The following is a 25,361-nucleotide window of genomic DNA, read 5'->3' as shown; positions in this document are numbered from 1 at the left end:
ACCCGCTAGTCACCTGTGTGCATAGCACGGCGGTAAAACCAGTCTCGCGTAAGCGTACGCGTAATGTCGGTCCGGGCCGCTTCATCCAACAATACCGCCAAACCAAAGTGTGACATGCTGGTAAGCAGTATGACTTATATCGCCCACAACTCACTTGTGTTCTACTCGTGCATATTACATCAACGCATAAAACCTGGCTCTGATACCACTGTTGGGGAACGTAGTAATTTCAAAAAAATTCCTACGCACACGCAAGATCATGGTGATGCATAGCAACGAGAGGGGAGAGTGTTGTCCACGTACCCTCGTAGACCGAAAGCGGAAGCGTTAGCACAACGCGGTTGATGTAGTCGTACGTCTTCACGATCCAACCGATCAAGTACCGAACGCACGGCACCTCCGAGTTCAGCACACGTTCAGCTCGATGACGTCCCTCGAACTCCGATCCAGCCGAGCTCTGAGGGAGAGTTCCGTCAGCACGACGGCGTGGTGACGATGACGATGTTCTACCGATGCAGGGCTTCGCTTAAGCACCGCTACGATATTATCGAGGTGGATTATGGTGGAGGGGGGCACCGCACACGGCTAAGAGATCAAGGGATCAATTGTTGTGTCTATGGGGTGCCCCCTCCTCCGTATATAAAGGGGGGAGGAGGAGAGGGCCGGCCAAGGGGGTGGCGCGCCCTAGGAGGGGGAAACCTACTCCAAGTAGGTTTGCCCCTCCCTTTCCTAGTCCAAGAAGGAGGGGGAAGGAAGGAGTGGGAGAGGGGAAAGGCAAGGGGGCGCCTCTTCCTTGTACTATTCGGACTCAAGGGGAGGGGGCGCGCCTCTTGCCCTGGCCGGCCCCTCTCTCTCTCCACTAGGGCCCAACAAGGCCCATTAGTTCCCGGGGGGTTCCGGTAACCTCCGATACTCCGATAAATGTCTGAAACCTTCCGGAACCGTTCCAGTGTCCAAACATAGTCGTCCAATATATCGATCTTTACGTCTCGACCATTTCGAGACTCCTCGTCATGTCCGTGATCACATCCGGGACTCCGAACAACCTTTGGTACATCAAAACACATAAACTCATAATATAACCGTCATCGAACTTTAAGCATGCAGACCCTACGGGTTCGAGAACTATGTAGACATGACCGAGACACGTCTCCGGTCAATAACCAATAGCGCAACCTGGATGCTCATATTGGCTCCCACATATTCTACAAAGATCTTTATCGGTCAAACCGCATAACAACATACGTTGTTCCCTTTGTCATCGGTATGTTACTTGCCCGAGATTCGATCGTCGGTATCTCAATACCTAGTTCAATCTCGTTACCGGAAAGTCTCTTTACTCGTTCCGTAATACATCATCCCGCAACTAACTCATTAGTTGCAATGCTTGCAAGGCTTATAGTGATGTGCATTACTGAGTGGGCCTAGAGATACCTCTCCGACAATCGGAGTGACAAATCCTAATCTCGAAATACGCCAACCCAACAAGTACCTTTGGAGACACCTGTAGAGCACCTTTATAATCACCCACTTACATTGTGACGTTTGGTAGCACACAAAGTGTTCCTCTGGTAAACAGGAGTTGCATAATCTCATAGTCATAGGAACATGTATAAGTCATGAAGAAAGCAATAGCAACATACTAAACGATCGAGTGCTAAGCTAACGGAATGGGTCAAGTCAATCACATCATTCTCCTAATGATGTGATCCCGTTAATCAAATGGCAACTCATGTCTATGGCTAGGAAACATAACCATCTTTGATCAACGAGCTAGTCAAGTAGAGGCATACTAGTGACATTCTGTTTGTCTATGTATTCACACAAGTATTATGTTTCCGGTTAATACAATTATAGCATGAATAATAAACATTTATCATGATATAAGGAAATAAATAATAACTTTATTATTGCCTCTAGGGCATATTTCCTTCACTATTCGAGCATACAAAACAGAATTTCATTTGAAGGTTTAGAGTTTGGCACATACAAATTTACTTGGAACGGCAGGTAGATACCGCATATAGGAAGGTATGGTGGACTCATATCGGATAACTTTGGGGTTTATGGAAGTGGATGCACAAGCAGTATTCCCGCTTAGTACAAGTGAAGGCTAGAAAGAGACTGGGAAGCGACCAACTAGAGAGCGACAACAGTCATGAACATGCATTAAAATTAATCAACACTGAGTGCAAGCATGAGTAGGATATAATTCACCATGAACATAAATATCGTGGAGGCTATGTTGATTTTGTTTCAACTACATGCGTGAACATGTGCCAAGTCAAGCCACTCGAATCGTTCAGAGGAGGATACCACCCTACCATACCAGATCACAACCATTTTAATAGCATGTTGGCACGCAAGGTAAACCATTATAAACTCCTAGCAAATTAAGCATGGCATGAGCAACTATAATCTCTAATTGTCATTGCAAACACGTTTCATTCATAATAGGCTAAATCAGGAATGATGAACTAAATATATTTACAAAAACAGGATAGGTCGAGTTCATACCAGCTTCCCTCATCTCAGTCAGTCCATCATATATCGTCATTATTGCCTTTCACTTGCACGACCGAACGGTGTGGATAATAATAATAGTGCACGTGCATTGGACTAAGCTGGAATCTGCAAGCATTTAATACAAGGTAATATGGGCTCTTGGTTAAATCAACAATAATGCATATGAGAGCCACTCAACATTTTCATCAAGGTCTTCTCCTCTCGACCCCCAAAGAAAAGAAATAAAATAAAACTATTTACACGGGAAAACTCCCAACAAGCAAGAGAAGAACGAGAAATCTTTTTGGGTTTTCTTTTAATTACTACTACTACAGGCATGGAAAGTAAACTATCTGAAAGCTACAACTATTTTTTTGTTTTTCTTAAGGTTTTTCAAACACACAAGAAAACAACTTAGAAAATAAAATAAACTAGCATGGATAGTACAATGAAAAAGTATGAGCACCGACAACTGGCATGAGTGTGTGAACATGAATGTAACGTCGGTGAGAAATACGTACTCCCCCAAGCTTAGGCTTTTGGCCTAAGTTGGTCTATGGCCACTACTGGCCCAGCGGATATCCAAAGTTGTAACTAGGGTCTTACTGAGTGATGTCTACTACACAACCTTCTTCTTGTAGACGTTGTTGGGCCTCCAAGTGCAGAGGTTTGTAGGACAGTAGCAAATTTCCCTCAAGTGGATGACCTAAGGTTTATCAATCCGTGGGAGGCGTAGGATGAGGATGGTCTCTCTCAAGCAACCCTGCAACCAAATAACAAAGAGTCTCTTGTGTCCCCAACACACCCAATACAATGGTAAATTGTATAGGTGCACTAGTTCGGCGAAGAGATGGTGATACAAGTGCAATATGGATGGTAGATATAGGTTTTTGTAATCTGAAAATATAAAAACAGCAAGGTAGCAAGCGATAAAAGTGAGCGTAAACGATATTGCAATGCTAGGAAATAAGGCCTAGGGTTCATACTTTCACTAGTGCAAGTTCTCTCAACAATAATAACATAATTGGATCATATAACTACCCCTAACATGCAACAAAGAGTCACTCCAAAGCCACTAATAGCGGAGAACAAACGAATAGATTATGGTAGGGTACGAAACCACCTCAAAGTTATCCTTTCTGATCGATCTATTCAAGAGTCCGTAGTAAAATAACGCGAAGCTATTCTTTCCGTTCGATCTATCATAGAGTTCGTACTAGAATAACACCTTAAGACACAAATCAACTAAAACCCTAATGTCACCTAGATACTCCAATGTCACCTCAAGTATCCGTGGGTATGATTATACGATATGCATCACACAATCTCAGATTCATCTATTCAACCAACACAAAGTACTTCAAAGAGAGCCCCAAAGTTTCTATCGGAGAGTCAAGACGAAAACGTGTGCCAACCCCTATGCATAGGTTCATGGGCGGAACCCGCAAGTTGATCACCAAAACATACATCAAGTGGATCACGTGATATCCCATTGTCACCACAGATAAGCACGGTAAGACATACATCAAGTGTTCTCAAATCCTTAAAGACTCAATCCGATAAGATAACTTCAAAGGGAAAACTCAATCTATTACAAGAGAGTAGAGGGGGAGAAACATCATAAGATCCAACTATAATAGCAAAGCTCGCGATACATCAAGATCGTATCACCTCAAGAACACGAGAGAGAGATCAAACACATAGCTACTGGTACATACCCTCAGCCCCGAGGGTGAACTACTCCCTCCTCGTCATGGAGAGTGCCGGGATGATGGAGATGGCCATCGGTGAGGGATCCCCCTCCGGCAGGGTGCCGGAACAGGGTCCCGATTGGTTTTTGGTGGCTACAGAGGCTTGCGGCGGTGAAACTCCTGATCTATTCTGTTCCTCGATGGTTTTAGGGTATATGGATATATATAGGCAAAAGAAATACATCAGGGGAGCCACGAGGGGCCCACGAGGGTGGAGGGCGCGCCCAGGGGGGGTGGGCGCGCCCCCTGCCTCGTGCCTTCCTCGTTGCTTCCCTTACGTACACTCCAAGTCTTCTGGATTGCTTCCGTTCCAAAAATAACCATCCTAAAGGTTTCATTCCATTTGGACTCCGTTTGATATTCCTTTTCTGCGAAACACTGAAACAAGGGAAAAAACAGAAACTGGCACTGGGCTCTGGGTTAATAGGTTAGTCCCAAAAATAATATAAAAGTGTAAAATAAATCCCATAAACATCCAAAACAGATAATATAATAGCATGGAACAATCAAAAATTATAGATACATTGGAGACGTATCAGCATCCCCAAGCTTAATTCCTGCTCGTCCTCGAGTAGGTAAATGATAAAAACAGAATTTTTGATGTGGAATGCTACCTAACATATTTATCCATGTAATCTTCTTTACTGTGGCAAGAATATTCAGATCCATAAGATTCAAAACAAAAGTTTAATATTGACATGAAAATAATAATACTTCAAGCATACTAACAAAGCAATCATGTCTTCTCAAAATAACATGGCCAAAGAAAGTTATCCCTACAAAATCATATAGTCTGGCTATGCTCTATCTTCATCACACAAAATATTTAAATCATGCACAACCCCGATGACAAGCCAAGCAATTGTTTCATACTTTTGATGTTCTCAAACTTTTTCAATCTTCACGCAATACATGAGCGTGAGCCATGGACATAGCACTATAGGTGGAATAGAATGGTGGTTGTGGAGAAGACAAAAAGGAGAAGATAGTCTCACATCAACTAGGCGTATCAACGGGCTATGGAGATGCCCATCAATATATATCAATGTGAGTGAGTAGGGATTGCCATGCAACGGATGCACTAGATCTATAAGTATATGAAAGCTCAACAAAAGAAACTAAGTGGGTGTGCATCCAACTTGCTTGCTCACGAAGACCTAGGGCATTTTGAGGAAGCCCATCATTGGAATATACAAGCCAAGTTCTATAATGAAAGATTCCCACTAGTATATGAAAGTGACAACATAGGAGACTCTCTATCATGAAGATCATGGTGCTACTTTGAAGCACAAGTGTGGTAAAAGGATAGTAGCATTGCCCCTTCTATCTTTCCTCTTTTTTTTGGGCCTTCTCTCTTTTTTTTGGCCTCTTTTTTCTCCTTTTTTTATTTAGTCCGGAGTCTCATCCCGAATTATGGGGGAATCATAGTCTCCATCATCCTTTCCTCACTTGGGACAATGCTCTAAAAATGATGATCATCACACTTTTATTTACGTACAACTCAACAATTACAACTCAATACTTAGAACAAAATATGACTCTATGTGAATGCCTCCGGCGGTGTACCGGGATATGCAATGAATCAAGAGTGACATGTATGAAAGAATTATGAACGGTGGCTTTGCCACAAATACGATGTCAACTACATGATCATGCAAAGCAATATGACAATGATAGAGCGTGTCATAGTAAACGGAACGGTGGTAAGTTGCATGGCAATATATCTCGGAATGGCTATGGAAATGCCATGATAGGTAGGTATGGTTTCTATTTTGAGGAAGGTATATGGTGGTTGTATGATACCAGCGAAAAGTGCGCGGTATTAGAGAGGCTAGCAATGGTGGAAGGAAGAGAGTGTGTATAATCCATGGACTCAACATTAGTCATAAAGAACTCATATACTTATTGCAAAAATCTATTAGTTATCGAAATGAAGTACTACGCGCATGCTCCTAGGGGGATAGATTGGTAGGAAAAGACCATCGCTCGTCCCCGACCGCCACTCATAAGGAAGACAATCGATAAATAAATCATGCTCCGACTTCATCACATAACGGTTCACCATACGTGCATGCTACGGGAATCACAAACTTTAACACAAGTATTTATCAAATTCACAACAACTCCACTAGCATGACTCTAATATCACCATCTTCATATCTCAAAACAATCATCAAGTATCAAACTTCTCATAGTATTCAATGCACTTTATATGAAAGTTTTTATTATACCCATCTTGGATGCCCATCATATTAGGACTAGTTTCATAACCAAAGCAAATTACCATGCTTTTTAGGACTCTCAAAATAATATAAGTGAAGCATGAGAGTTCATTAATTTCTTCAAAATAAAACCACCGCCATGCTCTAAAATATATAAGTGAAGCACTAGAGCAAACGACAAACTACTCCAAAAAGATATAAGTGAAGATCAATGAGTAGTTAAATAATTAGGTAGCCTTGTGAAGACTCTCTCTCATTTAAGAATTTCAGATCCTGGTATTTTATTCAAACAGCAAGCAAAGCTAAAGAAAATAAAATGATGCTCCAAGCAAAACACATATCATGTGGTGAATGAAAATATAGCTCCAAGTAAAGTTACCGATGAACGAAGACGAAAGAGGGGATGCCTTCCAGGGCATCCCCAAGCTTAGGATCTTGGTTGTCCTTGAATATTACCTTGGGGTGCCTTGGGCATCCCCAAGCTTAGGCTCTTGCCACTCCTTATTCCATAGTCCAGCGAATCTTTACCCAAAACTTGAAAACTTCACAACACAAAACTTAACAGAAAACTCGTAAGCTCCGTTAGCAAAACAAAACAAAACACCACTTCAAGGTACTGTAATAAACTCATTCTTTATTTATATTGGTGTAATATATTCTGTATTCCAACTTCTCTATGGTTCATACCCTCCGATACTACTCATAGATTCATCAAAATAAGCAAACAACACATAGAAAACAGAATCTGTCAAAAACAGAACAGTCTGTAGTAATCTGTATCAAACGTATACTTATGGAACTCCAAAAATTCTGAAATAAATTGGTGGACCTGAGGAATTTGTCTAGTAATCATCTGCAAAAAGAATCAACTAAATATCACTCTCCAGTAAAAAAAATTAGCTAATCTCGTGAGCGCTAAAGTTTCTGTTTTTTACAGCAAGATCATAAAGACTTCACCCAAGTCTTCCCAAAGGTTCTACTTGGCACAAACACTAATTAAAACACAAAACAACATCTAAACAGAAGCTATATAGATTATTTATTCCTAAACAGAACCAAAAAGCAAGAAACTAAAATAAAATTGAGTAAATACTCAAAACCCGACCACGACAGAAGATAAAGAGAGAATGAAAGTCATTCCCTATGCCTCAGCCATAGGTTCTATAAAGTATGCCATGTTGTGTACCAAATATGTTGTGTACCTTACCATGAGTTTGGAAAGGGGTACAATAGTGATCCAAGACTAGATCACTGGACGGCGGTCAAAATTATCCTTAGTTACCTTAAAGAGGACTAAGGAAATGTTTCTCGGTTATGGAGGTGATAAAGAGTTTGTCGTAAAGAGTTACGTCGATGAAAGCTTTGACACTGATCTAGATGACTCTAATTCTCAATATAGATACGTATTGAACATGGGAGCAATTAGCTAGAGTAGCTCCATGCAGAGCATTGTAGAGATAGAAATTTGCAAAATACATACGGATCTGAATGTGGCAGACCTGTTGACTAAACTTCTCTCACAAGCAAAACATGATCACACCTTAGTACTCTTTGGGTGTTAATCACATAGTGATGTGAACTAGATTATTGACTCTAGAAACCCTTTGGGTGTTGGTCACATGGCGATGTGAACTATGCATGGGTGTTAATCACATAAAGATGTGAACTAATGGTGTTAAATCACATGGCGATGTGAGCTAGATTATTGACTCTAGTGCAAGTGGGAGACTGAAGGAAATATGCCCTAGAGGCAATAATAAAGTTTTTATTTTATATTTCCTTATTCATGATAAAGGTTTATTATTCATGCTAGAATTTTATTGATCGGAAACCTAAATACATGTGTGAATACATAAACAAATACCGTGTCCCTAGTAAGCCTCTACTAGACTAGCTCGTTGATCAAAGATGGTTAAGGTTTCCTAACCATAGACATGTATTGTCATTTGATAGCGGGATCACATCATTAGGAGAATGATGTCATGGACAAGACCCATCCATTAGCTTAGCATAATGATCGTTCAAGTTTTATTGCTATTATTTTCTTCATGTCAAATACATATTCCTTCGACTATGAGATTATGCAACTCCCGGATACCGGAGGAATACCTTGTGTGCTATCAAACGTCACAACGTAACTGGGTGATCATAAAGATGTTCTACATGTATCTCCGAAAGTGTTTGTTGGGTTGGCATAGAACGAGATTAGGATTTGTCACTCCGAGTATCGGAGAGGTGTCTCTGGGCCCTCTCGGTAATGCACATCATAAGAAGCCTTGCAAGCAAAGTAACTAATGAATTAGTTGCAGGATGATGTATTACGAAACAAGTAAAGAGACTTGCCAGTAACGAGATTGAACTAGGTATGTGGATACCGACGATCGAATCTGGGGCAAGTAACATACCGATGACAAAGGGAATAGCGTATGTTGTCATAACGGTTCGACCAATAAAGATCTTCGTAGAATATGTAGGAGCCAATATGAGCATCCAGGTTCCGCTATTGGTTATTGACCGGAGAGGTGTCTCGGTCATGTCTACATAGTTCTCGACCCCGTAGGGTCCGCACGCTTAATGTTCGATGACGATATTGTATTATTATGTGATTTGGTGACCGAATGTTGTTCGGAGTCCCGGATGAGATCACGGCCATGAAGAGGAGTCTCGAAATGGTCGAGAGACAAAGATTGATATATAGGACGATGGTATTCGGACACCGAAAGTGTTCCGGAGGGTACTGGCTACATATCGGGTCACCGGAAGGGGTTCCGGACACCCCTGGCAAAAGATATGGGCCTTATGGGCCAAGAGGGGAAAAGCACCAGCCACAAGGGGCTGGTGTGCCCCCCATATGGGCCGGCCAAGAAGGAGAAGGAAAGAAGGGGAGGGAAAGGAAAAAAGACGGAATAGGATTCCCCCTTCCTTCCATCTCCCCCTCTCTTTCCTTCCCCCTCCGGCGGATAAGGAAAGGGGGGGGCGCCGGCCATAGGAAGGCCCCAAGTAGGATTCAGCCTACTTGGCCGCCTCCTTGGCTGCCTCCTCTCTCCCCACCACCTATATATATGTGTGGGGGCGCCCCTAGCACATAGAACAACAATCGTTAGCCCTGTGTGGCGCCCCCTCCACAGTTTACGCCTCCAGTCATATCTTCGTAGTGCTTAGGCGAAGCCCTGCGCAGATCACTTCACCATCACCGTCACCACGCCGTCGTGCTGACGGAACTCATCTACTTCCTCGACACCTTGCTGGATCAAGAACGAGGGACGTCATCACGCTGAACGTGTGCAGAACTCAGAGGTGCCGTACGTTCGGTACTTGATCGGTAGGAGCTAGAAAAAGTTCGACTACATCAACCGCATTGTCAAACGCTTCCGCTTTTGATCTACGAGAGTACGTGGACACACTCTTCCCCTTGTTGCTATGCATCTCCTAGATAGATCTTGCGTGAGCGTAGATTTTTTTTAAAATTGCATGCTACGTTTCCCAACAATATGCACATGTCTGACACTGATCCTAGTCTTATATTTTATCCTCAACACCGTACTTTCTTCTTCTAAGTTTCTCGAACAAATGAAGGAAGTCTGCATAAGTCGACATGAATGCATTCTCGAGAGATACTGTATTTTGTATATGCAGTTGACTTAGTACAAAGAGGCCGGCGGGTCTAGAATTTGTCCCTAAGCAGCCAAGTCTGATATGACACTTTCAGCGTCACAAGAAGTATATTGGACTATAACTGAAAAAGGCATGCACAAACTTCGTCACATTTTGATGAAAAAGAACATCAGGAACGCATCAGCCCAATCAATTCAGTTGCCATGTAGTTCTTGTATTCTCATCTCATGGAGCTCATGGATGTACACTTAGCATCAACACATTAAACCCCCATTAACAGTAGCGGCATGGGCGCCTCCTCCTGCTATCCACGTCATCACAGGTACCGTAAAAAAAACGTGTTGGCTACCGCGCGTCTTCCCCGCGACCCCCGCCTCCTCTCTTGCCGCCGCTGCCGATGCCCGTGACCTAGCGTCTCCCCCGCGACCCCCGCCTCCTCTCCTGCCGCCGCCACCGGAGAAGCTCGCCTCCGCGCCAACAAGCCTCGGATCCGGGACGAGGAGGGGTGGATGAGACGGGGGAGGAGGAGGAGGAGAGTGTGGGGGCGTCTAGGGGGAGCGAGGGGTGAGAAGATGAGAGGGAGAGAGAGAAGAGGGGGGGTGTAGCAGGGCCGGACCGCCGTCCTCTTCCACTCCATCAACAGGCTTTCTCAATAGCAGGCCGCACCACCGCTCGAAAGCCGTCGGTCCTCTTCCACTCCATCAACAGTTAGTCAGTCAGCCGCCTCCCAATGAATAGCACACAGTTTGGATACTTCCTTGGGTCAATTCTCCTGTTTTTTCACTGTCATATTCATCAGCAATTTCAGCGGCAGGGAGTGCTTGCCGTAGTGGAAATGAAGCAAGAATTGGATGGAGCTCAGGATTTTGCTACTACCTTGCTAATAGCTTTGTGAGGTAATTTGGCTACCTATTTGTGTGTTTCTTTTCTGCTGTACCGATGTCTATTTTAATTTAGAAAATAGAAACATGAAGTGTGATTTAAGCATCTCAATAGCAGATGTTGTTAGCATGAACGTAATGTGTACCGTACCTACTGACAAGTGCAAGAGAGCTGTGCCTGTGTTCCATTGTTGCTGATGTAGTAGCTTTCAATTCGCAGGCATGTCACCATTTGCAAGTGCAAGAAGAAAGCACCGAGGAAAATCCACAAAGCCAAGAGGCAGAAGCATAAGCGCGACCTGCTCAATGATCTCTTCAGTGAACTTATCAAAATGCTAGGTGAGTTAAATAGGTGTGCATCAATCACTAGCCCCCTCGACACCTTACAAATTACGTCACAGCTAGCGTTGCTTCAGTGAAGCTGTCTCTTAATTTGGGGGGTCGTTTCCTTTTCCATGTGGTTATTTGGAATGTCAGAGTTGAGTGTGGGCATGTATGAATCTGGGTCATGTTGTTACCATCCATGTCCAATTGTCCAAGTCATGCTTTTGGGGTGAATATTGGGGTTCAGTATGTGTCATGGATTTCTTTAGTAGATCCCAATGAATGTTTATGCTGCTGAAAACGTGGATGACCTCATTTAAAATTAGTAACACCAGAAGACCTCTCGATGTTTGTTGACAATTCATTACATTATGCATACTTGTCAGCATATAAAACTGTGTAGTACCTGCATCCATTAATTCCAATCTTTTTCTAATCCATCTGTCTCAGCCACGCATCTTGCATCAAACTGTATGTGCCTTGGAGTATATTGATTCTTATATTGCACCCATTAGTGAAGAAATTGCGAAATGCTTACTATGCATGGTGATTATTTAATCATAGTAACATTTGCATGAAAAGGCACTTCAAATCAGGGCTAATTTTCAAGCCTGAATACCTTTTACTTAGAACAAAGTACTGGTACATCTTCTCTATTTTTAAATGTAGCCATCCCACTCTCCCTGGAAGCCCTGCTCCCCTGCTACATTTCCATGGTCACCGCCCCCAGGAACGGCTACAATATGAAGCGACGCACAAGGTTTCTTCTCGCCTTCTTCTGGTTTTTCTCTTTGATATCCATTTGTTGCCTTGGGTATTTATTGATTCCTTCTCTCTCTCTCTCTGTGTGTGTGTGTGTGTGTGTATGAAGGTCATGCGCCTTTGCGCCTGGTGGGAACATCTACTGCATTAATAGAATGCCAAGCACAGGAAGAGGCTCCCCAAGATGATATATGTTTCTTCAGTTTACGCACATTTTTTAGAACTTTTTTCACCCAATGATAATTCATTACTGCTTGAACTCTCCATGGTCATACAATTTGGTTGGTGTCATGTTCTGAATGCATGGTGATATTGAGCACGTACAAGGCTTTCCGATTCAACCGCAATTTCCAGGGTAGTTGTTCTAGCAGGATATTGTATTTGTTACGGAAAACACGGATGAGTAATTACATGATATATTATTAATATTAAACTGTGTTGTTTGTGTTGTTTCTCTGAAACTAACTTGGCATTTCAGCTGTGGAAACTGATGTTCTAACCTTAGTTCCATAGATGAATCTTTGTTGTCTTTTTCAGAAAGGGAATATCTGGGGTATCTTTCTTTGTGGATTTATTCAATGAGTTTTCTACATTGTGCTGCATTGTTAAGAAAGAGTTTGATGATGCCACAAGAGCAAGAATTAAAAGTCATTTGTAGAACCATGTTTCCTCATGGCAGGAGGCGAGCAATACTTTACTATTACAATGTTCATTTTCAATACAATCAGAAGTATGACACTGATTGTCAATTGCGTGTTCATGCAGGTTGCGCGTTCATGCAATACTTTACCCATGAAATAGAAGAGTTGTGCAGGCGTGTGATTCAAGTTCTTCGTCGGAATGGACCCAACTCATTCAGTGAAGAAATTTCAAGGTTCTCTTTCGGAACTGGTTTGAGCTTCTATAAGTTCAATTTGAAGAACAGTATCACAGAATAAGGAATCATCAAAATAATGAGGTAACAGCAGAGGGTGAGTGGTGCAAAAAAGATTGATGACATGAGCTAAAAACAGGCAAGAGAATGTACAGAAAAGCCTTACTTTAGATTTAGCCAATAGAGCATGTGCCCTTCGCATAGCGATAATAACTTTTAGTAAAACAACATCACCGTTTTCATTCAGGGTATACAATATCTTACAAACAGTCAAGGATTCACCAACTCAGCAGTCAAGCATTAGATAGATAACAAAAAGGTAGCAATAACATGTGTGCAGAAGTACATTCCTACTCATCATGAGGGCAGGTGTCAAGAAGGAACTAAAGATACCCATAGCATTTCCCCACTTTAATCAATCTTAGTGGAACTGGGTAGTCATGTAAAGTAGTTTCACTTGGGGTGCATCCATCAGCCTCCTTAACTACATAATTGACAGTGGAGCTGAAACTTCCCCTCTTTTTTTAAGAATGCCGAGTCGGGTTCTTCTCCTACCAGTATCGAATAGAACGCAAAATCGAATTTCATTGCAGGAAATTAGGATTTCATGAGGGAGGAAAAGGGGGTGGAGAGTCGTGCAATGCATTGGTGGGATGAAGATCATAGAAGCGAATGCCTCTCGTAATGGATTGAAAAGTGCTCTGCTGCTTCAAATATCCTGACAATTCAAATACAAACTGCAGGCCTGTACTTACGGTCAGAGATGATGGGTGAACATTCCTTATTTCCAATAACAATACTTTCCACTTGAAGGAAGTTTCTTATTGGATTACATAATACTTCCAAATCATCTTCATTCTGGTCATAGCTATTCTGAGTTGTCATAGTCTTCAATGTTAGGCATCTAGGTGCCCTAAGCAGCTTGTCATTGACTGATGGATTTAGAAAACACATAGATTCCTGTTCCGCCTGTAGATAAAGTATAGTTAAGTAATTATGGAATTCCTCAGGAATTGTGTCCTGAAGTTTCCCACTTTCGAAGAAACTGGAAACCCATAATAGTTTCCTATGGTTATCCATGATCTCTTCTAGGTGCTTGGCAAACTCATACTCCCTTTGTGAAGTAATATAAGATCTTTTAGATCATTAAACTAGTGATCTAGAAAGTCTTATATTATTTTACAGATGGAGTCTTCTTTACCACTTATAAGCAACATACTCACCGAATCTACTCACGCTCATTTTGGAGTGATGAAGAATTGAGATGATAATGGAAATAAGATCCATGACATGTTGTTCCTAAGATGTGCGACTGATTGCAATGGAACAATAGGCGGATGCACAAGTTCTTACCGAAACAGAGGTAGCACGGTCTAGAACATGGGACACCAAACTGCAAGGGACATAGGAAGAATTATTGTGTGTTGAAACTGAGAGTTGAAAGGGCCGCTAGCAATTGGTCATGTATATCAGACACCTATCGCAAGCAGTTGATACTGATAGAGTCCAAATACTACAGTCAACTGTGATTCAAATAATTCTAAGCTTAAAAGAACCTCGAATCCAACAACATTTTTCCGCGCACCATCTACTCGATTGTATGCCCATATGGATTGTTTGATCTCTTCTCCTCTGCAGAATGCAGGTGCAAGTCCCCCGCTCATTGAGGGCGTGGTCAGATTGCTTAATGAGTTCTTTTACTTTAGGGATTTTAAGATGACTACTCCTTGAGCACCATAGTTGATTGCTATTTATTTCAGATCAAATTCTCAATCAATTTTTCCTTCCAATTGAAATGAAATATTCGGCAAAATAGAATGATGTATATTGTGAGACTATGTACTGTAGGAGTTATTTGAGTAATGATGTGAAGGCAATGTATAAACTTGGTGAATTCACTTCAGTTTGCTGATACTGATATACCGCTATGTGTCCAGCAAGTGTGATTTGCAAGTCATATATAGTATGTATTCACAAACTTTTCTTTGTATTCCATTGTACTAAGTCGAACATCCATGAGCACAAATTTGGTTCTAATCAGGGATCACATATTTCATGCTTGCACTATAGTGTATTTCTCCATCTGTGCATCGTCAGTCTTGAGTACATGCTCTTGTGCCTGCCCAGCTTGCTCTGTTACTGAACTTGCCTTCTCTTCCTAAAGAGCAGACCTGATTTCCTTTATGTCCTTGAAGCAAATACCACAAGGTCAGCTTGAAAATTTTTAGGACACACAGAGCCAGAATGTAAATATGGGGTTTGACAGAAAGAGTACACACCGATTATAGGTGTTGTATTTTAGAAGCGAGCCCCTCTTTCACGCCCACAAGCTCCTGTAGGTAAATCAACCATCAGTCAACATACTTTTATATTCATTGCTTGGAACAACAAGCTGAATCAACTGAAATTACTCACGCTATGGCAGGTCTTGGTGAACAAGACTGCAAACTGCTGATAAAAAAGAAAATATCATGTTGTTACACACCCATTTATCTGTGGTGGATACACTACCGTGCAATTGATGCATCAGTCTCACTAAACGATGTTGTGCTGGATCTCATAGGATCACCTGCATTTTGTTGGACTTTCTATGAAGCTTACAAACTAGGATGACTTGTATTTATAGTGACTACAACAGATCACTAGCCCATGAGTTGTAGCCTCCGTCCCAAAATAACTGTCTCAACAGATCACTAGGCCGATTTTAGGTGCTGTCATTTAGGGTCCTAGTTTGATTATAAATTAAATCAAGGCTTGCTTACATAATATGAATGAATGGTGCAAAACCCATCATGCATCTAGTGGTAAATAATCTTTATTTTGCAAATAACATCTCTTATTGGGTGTTCTTCTCTGAATATAAACCTGATGACCCCTAAACCTATTTAGGATTGACAGATAGAGTACTGCATAGTGAGATTTCTGAGTGTGACGCGGAGAAACAAGTATGGTGTCTGATTATATGGTCATCATCACATTTGTCTGAAAATTTAATTGCAAACATGGTTACAAAGTTACAATATTCAAAATTGATTCCATAATCTAATTCATTTATCTATCTATTGCACTTCAACCTGTCGCTGCTTTGGAACTCTCTTTGCCATAAATGATCAATCTAGACCCGCGGACGTGCGTAAGCTAGATAAGTGCGCACATAAACGCTCAGGAGGCGTGCCAATGGCACGCCCCAACCACTAGTCAAATTAAAGAATACACCAACATGCAAAACGTGCCTGTAATAATATCTTAACTTGATACTCAATTCAGATTCATACCTGGCAACAAAAAAATGGATGTTGCTTTGTCTCATCTTCTCCACAGCGACATTTCTTCTTCTTCACCTCGTGCTCTTCCTTCCTCATCCCACCCATCGAGTCTCAGACCATCACAGCACCGGCCTTCTCCGCCCCAGCACGGCACCACCGCTGCCCCTGATTCTACACCCATGCGCCGACGCGCCAGCCACTCCACCTCACTCAGCGACGCGGCCGCCCCGCTCCCATCCTCACTGCCCGCAGCACGACGACGCTGGCAACCCTGCTCCTCCACCCACATGGCTTCAGCTCAACGGCGGGTTCCTATTATCTAGACAAATCCGGCCAGTGGGTTCTAGTGTGATGACCACACCACAGCCCTGACGGCACCCTGACACGGCATCATTCCTTCGATCGATGGGAGGGGCTGGGAACGAACAAAACGACCTAAGGACTCCCTTTTTATGAGTTGTGATGACCATACGGCCACACCACAGCCCTGGCGGCACCCTGACGGCTGACACATCATCATTCCTTCGATTGATGGGAGGGGCTGCGAATGAACGAAATGACTTACGGACTCCCTTTTTAAGAGTACTACGTAGAAGATAAGAGTAGATATTTGCTTGTAAATGACATGTTCCATTATTTGAGGAATAAAATCTGTTTGACGTAAAAAAACAAAAAACAAAAACTGATACGCCACGCCTCGTCTCTCGCCATGGAATCGAGGCTCCTGCGGGCCGCCATCGCAACTCGCACCGCTGCGGCAGCCGCTTCTCGCGCCGCTGCGATGGCCTCCCGCTCAGCGCGGGCAGCCCGTAACGCCCCCCTCGCATCTCGCGCCGCCGCGGCAGCCGCATCCCGCGCCACTGCGATGGCCTTCCGCTCAGCGCGTGCCGCCGCCGCCGCAGCCGAAGCCGCCGCTTCAGGTGTCATGGCTCCCCGCCCAACTCACACGAAGCCCCGCAACGACGGCCCCCCTCTTCGCTCATCTGACTACGACTATTACAAGCGCTTGCCAGGTAAACCGATCCCAGTATCCCACCATCTTCCTGGTGTAGGTGTCCCTTCTTTCAGCGACTAGACGCACCGAAGCCAATGGTCTTGTGATTCACAAACATAACAATCCCGATCGTATCATTAAAAGGCCCAACCGACTCTCTCTCTCTAAATAAATAAAGGACCAATCTATCCCTGGGCAACGATAAAGTGGGATGGCTATGTAGAAAAGAAGCGATCTCGCCGTATGGTCTTGGTCCTCTGGCACGACCGCCGGTCTTAAGCGCATCTGCTGGTTGTAATTCCGTTCCCGGTGTAGACCACTCTGGTGCCCTTTGGCCGCATTTGCCGGTTGTGATTCTGTTCCCGGTGTAGACCACTCTGGTGCCCTTTAGCGTCGTCGACATGGCAGCGGCGGTGCTGTTTTCCCTCTCTCTGTTCTGTTCAGCGGGAATCAGTGTGGCACCCTGTAGCATCATTAGATGGCGGCTTTCGTCCTCCTCTCTCTTTTCCGGCGAAGCAACTCCAATGTTGGTTGGGTATTTCAACCAATGATGGTCACGCCTCTGCTACTCATCCTCCTACCTTCAGACTTTCCATTTTTGCTTAACCCACCAGCTAATTTGACTAGTAAAATGCCCGTGCGTTGCTACGGGCTACAAGTAATCAAACAAATAATTAAGATTGTCTCCAACGTTGAAGCTCATATATCCTTCCCATGTCCGAAGGTGTTTGACATCAAACGGGTGCCCAGCCGGCACCCCAAAATTAAACCAGCTAGACAATTCAGCCTTCCCCAAATACATACCATATACGAAGGAGAAATATGGTTGTCCGGACTATTCATCATGTTATCTCCAACAAAAAGAGGGCCCAACACAAAAAAAATCCAACTCACGACACACCCTTTCCTTTTCCTGTCAGACCATTCCCTTCCTGGTCGATTTTTATCGTAGCGTGACATTTCTCGATGGAGCCCTCTCATTTAAAACTGGATGACGCCCACCTCGCCTTCGCTAGCACCCTCTCTCCTTCATACCGAACTTCTCCATGGACCATCCAGGAGACCCTGCAAACCGCCCAACTCTCCACCCACATCCCTTCCTCTGTGTTCGTGTTGATCCGCCGCCTCCATGGAAGGGGAAGGAGGCATTGGCCGCCCACAACGCCTCCTAAGCCAAGAAGGCAGATCCAATGTTTCCTTAGCCACTGGACAAACTATGATGTCCGTTGTCACTGTATCCATTATTAATTCTTGAAGCAACCAACAAATGCATGTACCATTCTATACTAACTAAAACATTGTATGACTTTGATGTAAAAAAATGAACCGCTCGCTCAAGCAATTTGCTGCAAAGTCAGCTCTAATGAAATGCAATTTGCCAGATTTTCTAATGTAGGGAAATTATTCCGCTCATAGAACGATAATTGAACAGAACAAACCCCAACCCCAAATCACATCCATCGCATAATATAAGTAGGAGGCCCACATGTGTGTACAAAAAAAATTACAGAACAAGTGAAGATCCCACATAATCTCACGTCAATGACAGGCTTAGCTAAACTTTTGTAAAGAAAAATACTGCTGCTGACTACTTCAAGTAACCTACTACTGATGTATCAGATATAACTTTAAAAGGTTAATCTCAGTTTTACAACTTACTGTTGCGTCTAAAAATCAGTTCATCTCAATGCACACATGAAGTATGGTTTGCTTCCTAGTTCTTTCATGTTTATGCCTGATCACACTTTGATGCACAGATCCATCGTGAGCTATAAGAAGGCAATCATCAAGTTAGCAAATGGACCAAAAGTGAATTTATTCACATACTCAAACAACAGAAAATCAGAAACCATGACTGGAAACGCTTCCTACCATGATAGCAGACGTTTGTCAGACGAATCGCACACCGTCGGTGCTTCTTTCATCTCACGGCCGAGATTGCGTCCAAAATCCTTTGATTAGTTTCCAAAACAGCCTGATTTTCCACCCATAACTACTCCCGCATTAATCTCACCTGCCAAAGCCCACCCGTTCCCATCCCCGTCGCCTGCTCCGGAGCTCGCCAATCTCGTCCCCAGCCGCCCTGCCCTTGTTCTCGCCGCCATGAACCAGCCTCCCCAATTCCCATGAGACACAACTCGCAGGTGCGTCGTCCCACACGATTGTGGTGGCCAGCATTAGCCACGTCGAGCATGACAAGCGAGCTCGCAGTCCATGGTCGTCCCGGTTATCTACACTTGCTTCGGATCCCCCAGCGTCCAGGCCACCGTGGCGGAGCTTCGTCTCGGTTTTCGAACGAATCCATCATGCGAGGAACCTTGCTGGAGTCGCCCCCCATCTCCTCTGCAGGTAGCATCCTCATCTGACCTAGGTAATTCTGGGAAATCTTGATATAGCCCTCTCTGATTTCTAACATGTTTGTATGTCACCAGTGTTGTTTGATGAATTTTGTACACCTCCATTGTGTATTTGTATAACTCATTTATTATTTTGGCCACACCATTGTGTATTATATGACTGAATCAGAGTAATATTTCTGAATTTGGTATGTACATATGTACATGTGCTTCTCAATTTTGGCTGCAATATAAGTGAGAAGCGAGAAGATTTTTGTCGATCTTTTTCCCCTCTTTGTTGTCTATGTTCAAAGTTGGTGAAGGGAGCACACGCTGCTGGTCGCGCGAATCCGCCATACCATCCTCATCCAACCTTTTCATGACTATCCTCGTTATATAGAAAGTATGTCGAGATTGCATCCGTACAATGCTTCCAGCTTTTCATGTTTCATACATACATATAGTACTACTACACCATTGCTGGTTAAACTCTGTTTCATTTATCATGCCAATGCTTCTACATTGAGTCCACTTTGCTTCGTACATATCAAACTTGTGCTTCTACATCGTGTTCAGTTCTGCTTTCTGCCAATCCTTTGCACGTTCTTGTAGGCATCATGTTTTTATTTAATGAACAACTAAATCATGCTTCCTAAATTTCACACATATTATGGACAAGATGCATGTCACCGCTTGTCTTAATTTGAATGACTGTGCATAGATATTTTGCACCCCATTTTTCTTATATGTGCTTCCACTATGTAGAAATTATGTTGAGATTACATGAATACGATGTATCCAGTTTTCATGATTCAATTGTATCATAGTTGTGCTTCTTCATGGTGCATAGTTTGCTTCATATATGGACCATGGTTATGCTTCTTAATAGTGTATGGTTTGATTCATGTACTTAACAACTGTGCTTCTACACCTTGTTTAGTTTGCTTCATTTCCATGTTTCATATTATTTTGTAGGCGCCATGTTTGTACCCAAATCATACTACACATGCTTCCTAAATTCCTGCAGAACTAACTTGAGCGAAAGATCTTGCTTTACTGATTGTGAGCATGCCACGGTCGTCGATGGGGGCATGGCGTGCGACGTGAGATCAAGCATTTCATTGCTCATTGTTTTGTCATCGTGCTGCAAGCAAACAAGCAAGATGCACACTCGGCTGTCAAAGGTCAAGGGCATCGTACCCTCGATGGTGCTGGCCTCTCTGGTCCTCACCAACTCTTGTGGCTCGCGATGTCAAAACCCACAGATTTGTGGGACAAAAGAAGTCATCGAGGCTAGGCCGGACACGATGGATGGAGCAGAGCAGGGAGGGGCTTCGACAGGACCGTAGCTGCGGAGCGACATAGTAGGCAGGAATCCTACAAGCTATGTACAAAGCAACTAAACCTCTAGTAAGCCAAAAAACGGCGGTCATAACACATGGAATCATACCTAAAAAAATAAAACAATACACATGAAACTGCTTTGAGAGAAAAAAATGACTGGATTATGAAGCATAGTTTGTAGTGTTGGAAGAATGATTTTCAGATGATGAAAGCAAAGCATATTTGTATTTCTTGGAATCACATCCCTAATATGCTTGATAATGGTTATTTTTATAGGAAGAATGTCTTATTTTGGTGGTGCAATCCTCTAGGTAGAAAACAAATATGTATTAACCGTAGCAAGTTTAGTTCACTATGGGCGCAAACTCATTGATAAACGGAAGCAAGTTTAATTTTGCATTACACTGGAAAAACATTTTTTATGATGTCAAAGAACATCCACACGAATGGAAGTAAATTTAAATAAAAATGGAATCAAGATGTGATTCATGAGGAAGCAAATAGCCTCATGCGAAAATCAAGAACATGTACTCACGTGATTTCTGGAAGTAGTTTTCGCCCTGGTTTATGGAAGCACTCATTAGGAAACAAACTTGGAAAGAATCAGGCACCATGTTTCCATGATTTCGAGGGAACCATGCAAGGAAGTAATATTCGGGATGGAGAGAGACGCAGGGATGCAGGGCGTGCATTGCGGGAGCGATTAGGAAGCAGCAACAAATTAGGGATTGGAAGCATCTAATCAAACAAGCGGACTACCAGATCGAGCGTACGTCCGGCATCTGACCCAACGGCCTTGGACTGGTCTGATAGTTGCGAACTATCAGTAGTCTGATGGCTAGTGATGCCCGTGATGATATTGATACAATAAGGGAAATTAATTATGATGCATTTGTTCACAGCAAGAAAAATCAAGATTTCACCTTGCTATTTTAGGGACATTTGTTTTAAGAATTTTAAGCTACACGGAAGAATACGCCATCTAGTACATTTCATGAGGGTGTCAAATATAATACAAGTATGCATATAGTTGAGGCATCCAGGAAATCTCTTGCACTCTGAGACCAATAGAATTCATCTCAGTGTACTAATCAATAGTTAAAAATTAGCTAGAGATCATTTAGTGTACCAGATAAGTGGAAGTCAAACTAAATAAAAAAACATGAAAAATTAATAAAAACCATGACTATTCCTAGCAATTGATGATTCTATACAGGAAGATCTAGTGCATATCCCATTAGTAAATAATCTAGGCATACAGGTACAGAAGAGCCACAAGCCTGATTGGAGCTTTAGTTTAACATGAAGCAGTTGCTTACAGTCCAGAACATAGTGGCAAAATTGCACCAAGAACAGGATCTGACACTTGCATTGTGGTGTTTTTTCACTGTATATCTGACACACACACACTACATGCATTCTGCAGATAGGTGACTTACCAAGAGGTAGGTCACGAAATTACCTAGAGCTGCGAGGAAATGGAAATCAAATGAGGAGGGAGAAGAAAAAAAAGGATTTTTACCTTCTTCCAGCTGGTGGTGGTCTTGGTTCTTCAAGATTTCTTTTTCCGCAGTTGAGGTGCAGCTGCCGGCGGTATGATAAGAAAACTGTTGCTATTTCACTCTCACGAATTAAACTCACTTGTATGTCATCTCACTTATGCCAAATCATAAATCTTGGTATTGAATATCCTCCTGCATACAAAATCAAATGAAGTTAGACAAGAAAACGCCTGCTATTTCATGCAAATAATAAGAGGCGAATTACTCAGCAAGCAGTTTAATCCTGAGAGTGAACACAATATTGCAGTCTCATATGCTCACCAGATTGGTAAAACTTTACAAATCACATTAGAAAAGTACCATGGTAATTTACCTGACAGAGAAAGAGGTCAAGAAAATGCAGGATCAGCTCTCACCGGCTTATTAACCGCAAACTTTACAAAATCCAAAAAATATTTTTTTTAATATGATGCCCACGAACAATAATGGATCAAATGGTTGTATCTGATTCCGAACAAACTGAGGCCCCTGCCCAAACAACAAAAAAGGAGTTTCCTGATTCATTAATTTGATGCACCAAGTATAATCCAAATAGGAATATGTAGCACTAAAATTGATGAATGCCCAGAAGTGAACTGATACTTATCTATTTGGGAGAATTTTACTGTATTGATACTGAAACTTTGAGTTTCAGCCATCTGAGTGTTAGTCTACACAAAGATCATGTAATTGGACCAGCTGCCTATGATACAAAGGCATTCTTTTAATGCAAGGTGGAAAACTGGGACTAAAATGATCCCTTAAATATCGATCTAGCCAGACCTAACAAGGAACCAAGTGCTTACTCAGAGGACCAAACTTTCGATATATTGACAATATATAGACATAAAACTAACTATACAAAATTAACCAGTGATACACGCAAGATAAAATTGGCAGCCAATTGCATTTTTATTTCAACAAGCACTTGGTATGTACATGGACCAGATGACTGAAAAAGGGTTTGCTGAAGCTCGTGAAAATGCACACTTGACGGGCCATTGGAAATATGAAAACTACCAAGTAGAATCGCATTTGAAAATAATTTTCACATGCACAGATTACTGGGAAAGAATGTCACTTCGCAGGGATGAAGACACGATAATCTGCATGTTTCGAAATTAAACAAAACAGCACCAGTGTTTATACCTAGAAATAAGATGAGAAAGTAATATCTTAATGATCGAAAAACAACTGATAGATATACATGTTCTCTCCTGGCAGGTATATACATGTAATGGTCAAATCTGCCATTGTTCAGATATAACAGATCTGCAGCTATATATACATGTTCTCTAAAAGCATCTATACATGTAATGGTCAAGTAAATAAGATACGGAGGGTAAATATTAAGCGTAACCTTTTAGACATCTTTGAGTTGCTCACCATTAGCAAGGAAAGTGGAAGGTCCTTTTTGCTTGGAGTTTGGCGAGTAGCAGCGGAGGAGCTTCTTCTGTTGCATTTCACCTGTCCTATAAGATAATCTACCTGCAGAGGACATAACCCTTGTAGATAATCCCATGTACAGTCCCATAGAAGGAACAAATTCGGCAGAATATAAGTGAAAGCAGTTTGATGCAGATAGGAACTTCATGTTGCTTTTTCTTCCGTCTGCAACAAAAATATATTAACAGAATCAAAACAAATTTAATGCACACACGTGAAGACGCATGTCTATATTTTCTACTCTTGTTCTTTACAATTAGATAGCCATAAGTCCAGGGCAATGGAAAATGTAGACCTGAAGATATTTTCTACTCGGCAGAATATATTTTCTACTCTTGTTCTTTAGAATCAGACTGAACTCTGTATGCTACTTACTCATAAGTCCAGGGCAATGGAAAATGTAGACCTGATGTGTTGCAGAAATGCACATCGCCGTGCAGTTTTGTTTCCGCCATGTCCTATCTCTGAAGAAGAAAAGCTTGAGTTCTCACAGTGCAGTAAGCAAATCAGGAGGGTTCGGGATGAAGAAAACTCACCCCTTTGCGGTCGGTCGGATGGGGCGGAGCTCGCGTTTGGTGAAGACGTGATCCCCAGCGGCGGCAGCGAGGAGGAGGCGGAGATGGCCGGTTCCCGAGGGCCGGACGGGATCTGCAGCTCACTCCACCCAGGGAGGAAGGATACCTTCCTGAATCCATCCATCCAGGCGGAGGCGGAGGCGACCTCGCGCGGGAAGTAGGCCGGGGCGGAGGCTCGCTGGGTTCGAGGGAGGGGCCAGGTGGGGGTCCGAACCGCCGGGGCACCTAGTGGAGGTGCTCGGCTGCTGCTGCGGTTGGGGCGGCGGCTGAGTCGCGGGAACCGGCAGTGAGGCAGGATCCGGTGCGCCTCCGGCAGATCTGGGTTGGGGGAGACCGGCGATGGGACCACTGGTCCCGTGGGCGGGGGTGGCGGGGCGGTGGCGCTCTGGGGAAGACGGCGGCAGCGGCGCGCTCGGGAAGATGGCGGCGGCAGCGGGGTGGTGGCGCTCCAGGGAAGAAGGAGGGTCCGGCGGCGCGCCGGTAGGAGGCGGGGATGACGGCGCGCCGAAAGGAGGCGGGGATGACGGCGCGCCGGAAGGAGGCGGGAGTGGTGGCGCACCGGTAGGAGGCAGCGGCGACGGGATCGGGGGGAGGTTGGGGATCGGACGAGGGGATTTTTTTTAGCGGGTCGGGCAATCCGGGGTGTGAGAAGAGGACAAAAAACCGAGGGAAAAAAACGGACGAAAGTGGTGGAACGAAAATACCAACTGAGACATTAGGAGTAGAGATTCCAGTCATATTCGTATAGTTGGATTTGATAGTGGTTAAGGTATGCTGATTTGATTTGGTTACGTTAGCTAGGAGCCATGCCCCATGGGTGGGATTGAGTAATGGTATGCTGATTAACGTAGATCAATCCATCCGCGGCGGATTTGATAGTTGTATCACGTCCGCGGTATCGAGTAGCAGCAAGCTCCAGTGCAGA

The 25,361-nt window shown here is 43.2% G+C and overlaps 2 long non-coding RNA genes across 13 annotated transcripts; one reads left to right on the top strand and one right to left on the bottom strand.

Annotated features, from left to right (window-relative positions):
* The first annotated feature begins 10,405 nt into the window (after window positions 1-10,405).
* LOC123144046 (uncharacterized) lies at window positions 10,406-14,924 on the top strand. Of its 3 annotated transcripts, none has more exons than XR_006471234.1 (5): window positions 10,406-10,800; window positions 10,893-10,989; window positions 11,195-11,313; window positions 11,968-12,058; window positions 12,170-14,924. It is a non-coding gene; the product is annotated as an uncharacterized lncRNA (long non-coding RNA). The 3 variants fall into 3 exon arrangements; XR_006471233.1 differs by having other exon boundaries at window positions 11,195-12,058; window positions 12,170-12,934; window positions 14,573-14,924; XR_006471232.1 differs by having other exon boundaries at window positions 11,195-12,058.
* LOC123144045 (uncharacterized) lies at window positions 14,816-25,258 on the bottom strand. 10 transcript variants are annotated; one of them, XR_006471231.1, is made up of 8 exons: window positions 24,398-25,240; window positions 24,237-24,325; window positions 22,750-24,026; window positions 19,067-22,568; window positions 18,854-18,963; window positions 16,210-18,408; window positions 15,214-15,267; window positions 14,816-15,122 (listed from the first exon to the last, which is right to left on the bottom strand). It is a non-coding gene; the product is annotated as an uncharacterized lncRNA (long non-coding RNA). The 10 variants fall into 10 exon arrangements; XR_006471229.1 differs by having other exon boundaries at window positions 16,210-18,362; XR_006471230.1 differs by having other exon boundaries at window positions 16,210-18,963; window positions 22,397-22,568; window positions 24,398-25,258.
* Between the last annotated feature and the right edge of the window lie 103 nt (window positions 25,259-25,361).

Source organism: Triticum aestivum, chromosome 6D (genome assembly GCF_018294505.1).
Source record: "Triticum aestivum cultivar Chinese Spring chromosome 6D, IWGSC CS RefSeq v2.1, whole genome shotgun sequence".
Taxonomy (NCBI): Eukaryota; Viridiplantae; Streptophyta; class Magnoliopsida; order Poales; family Poaceae; genus Triticum; species Triticum aestivum.
This window is presented reverse-complemented; position numbering and strand designations above follow the sequence as displayed.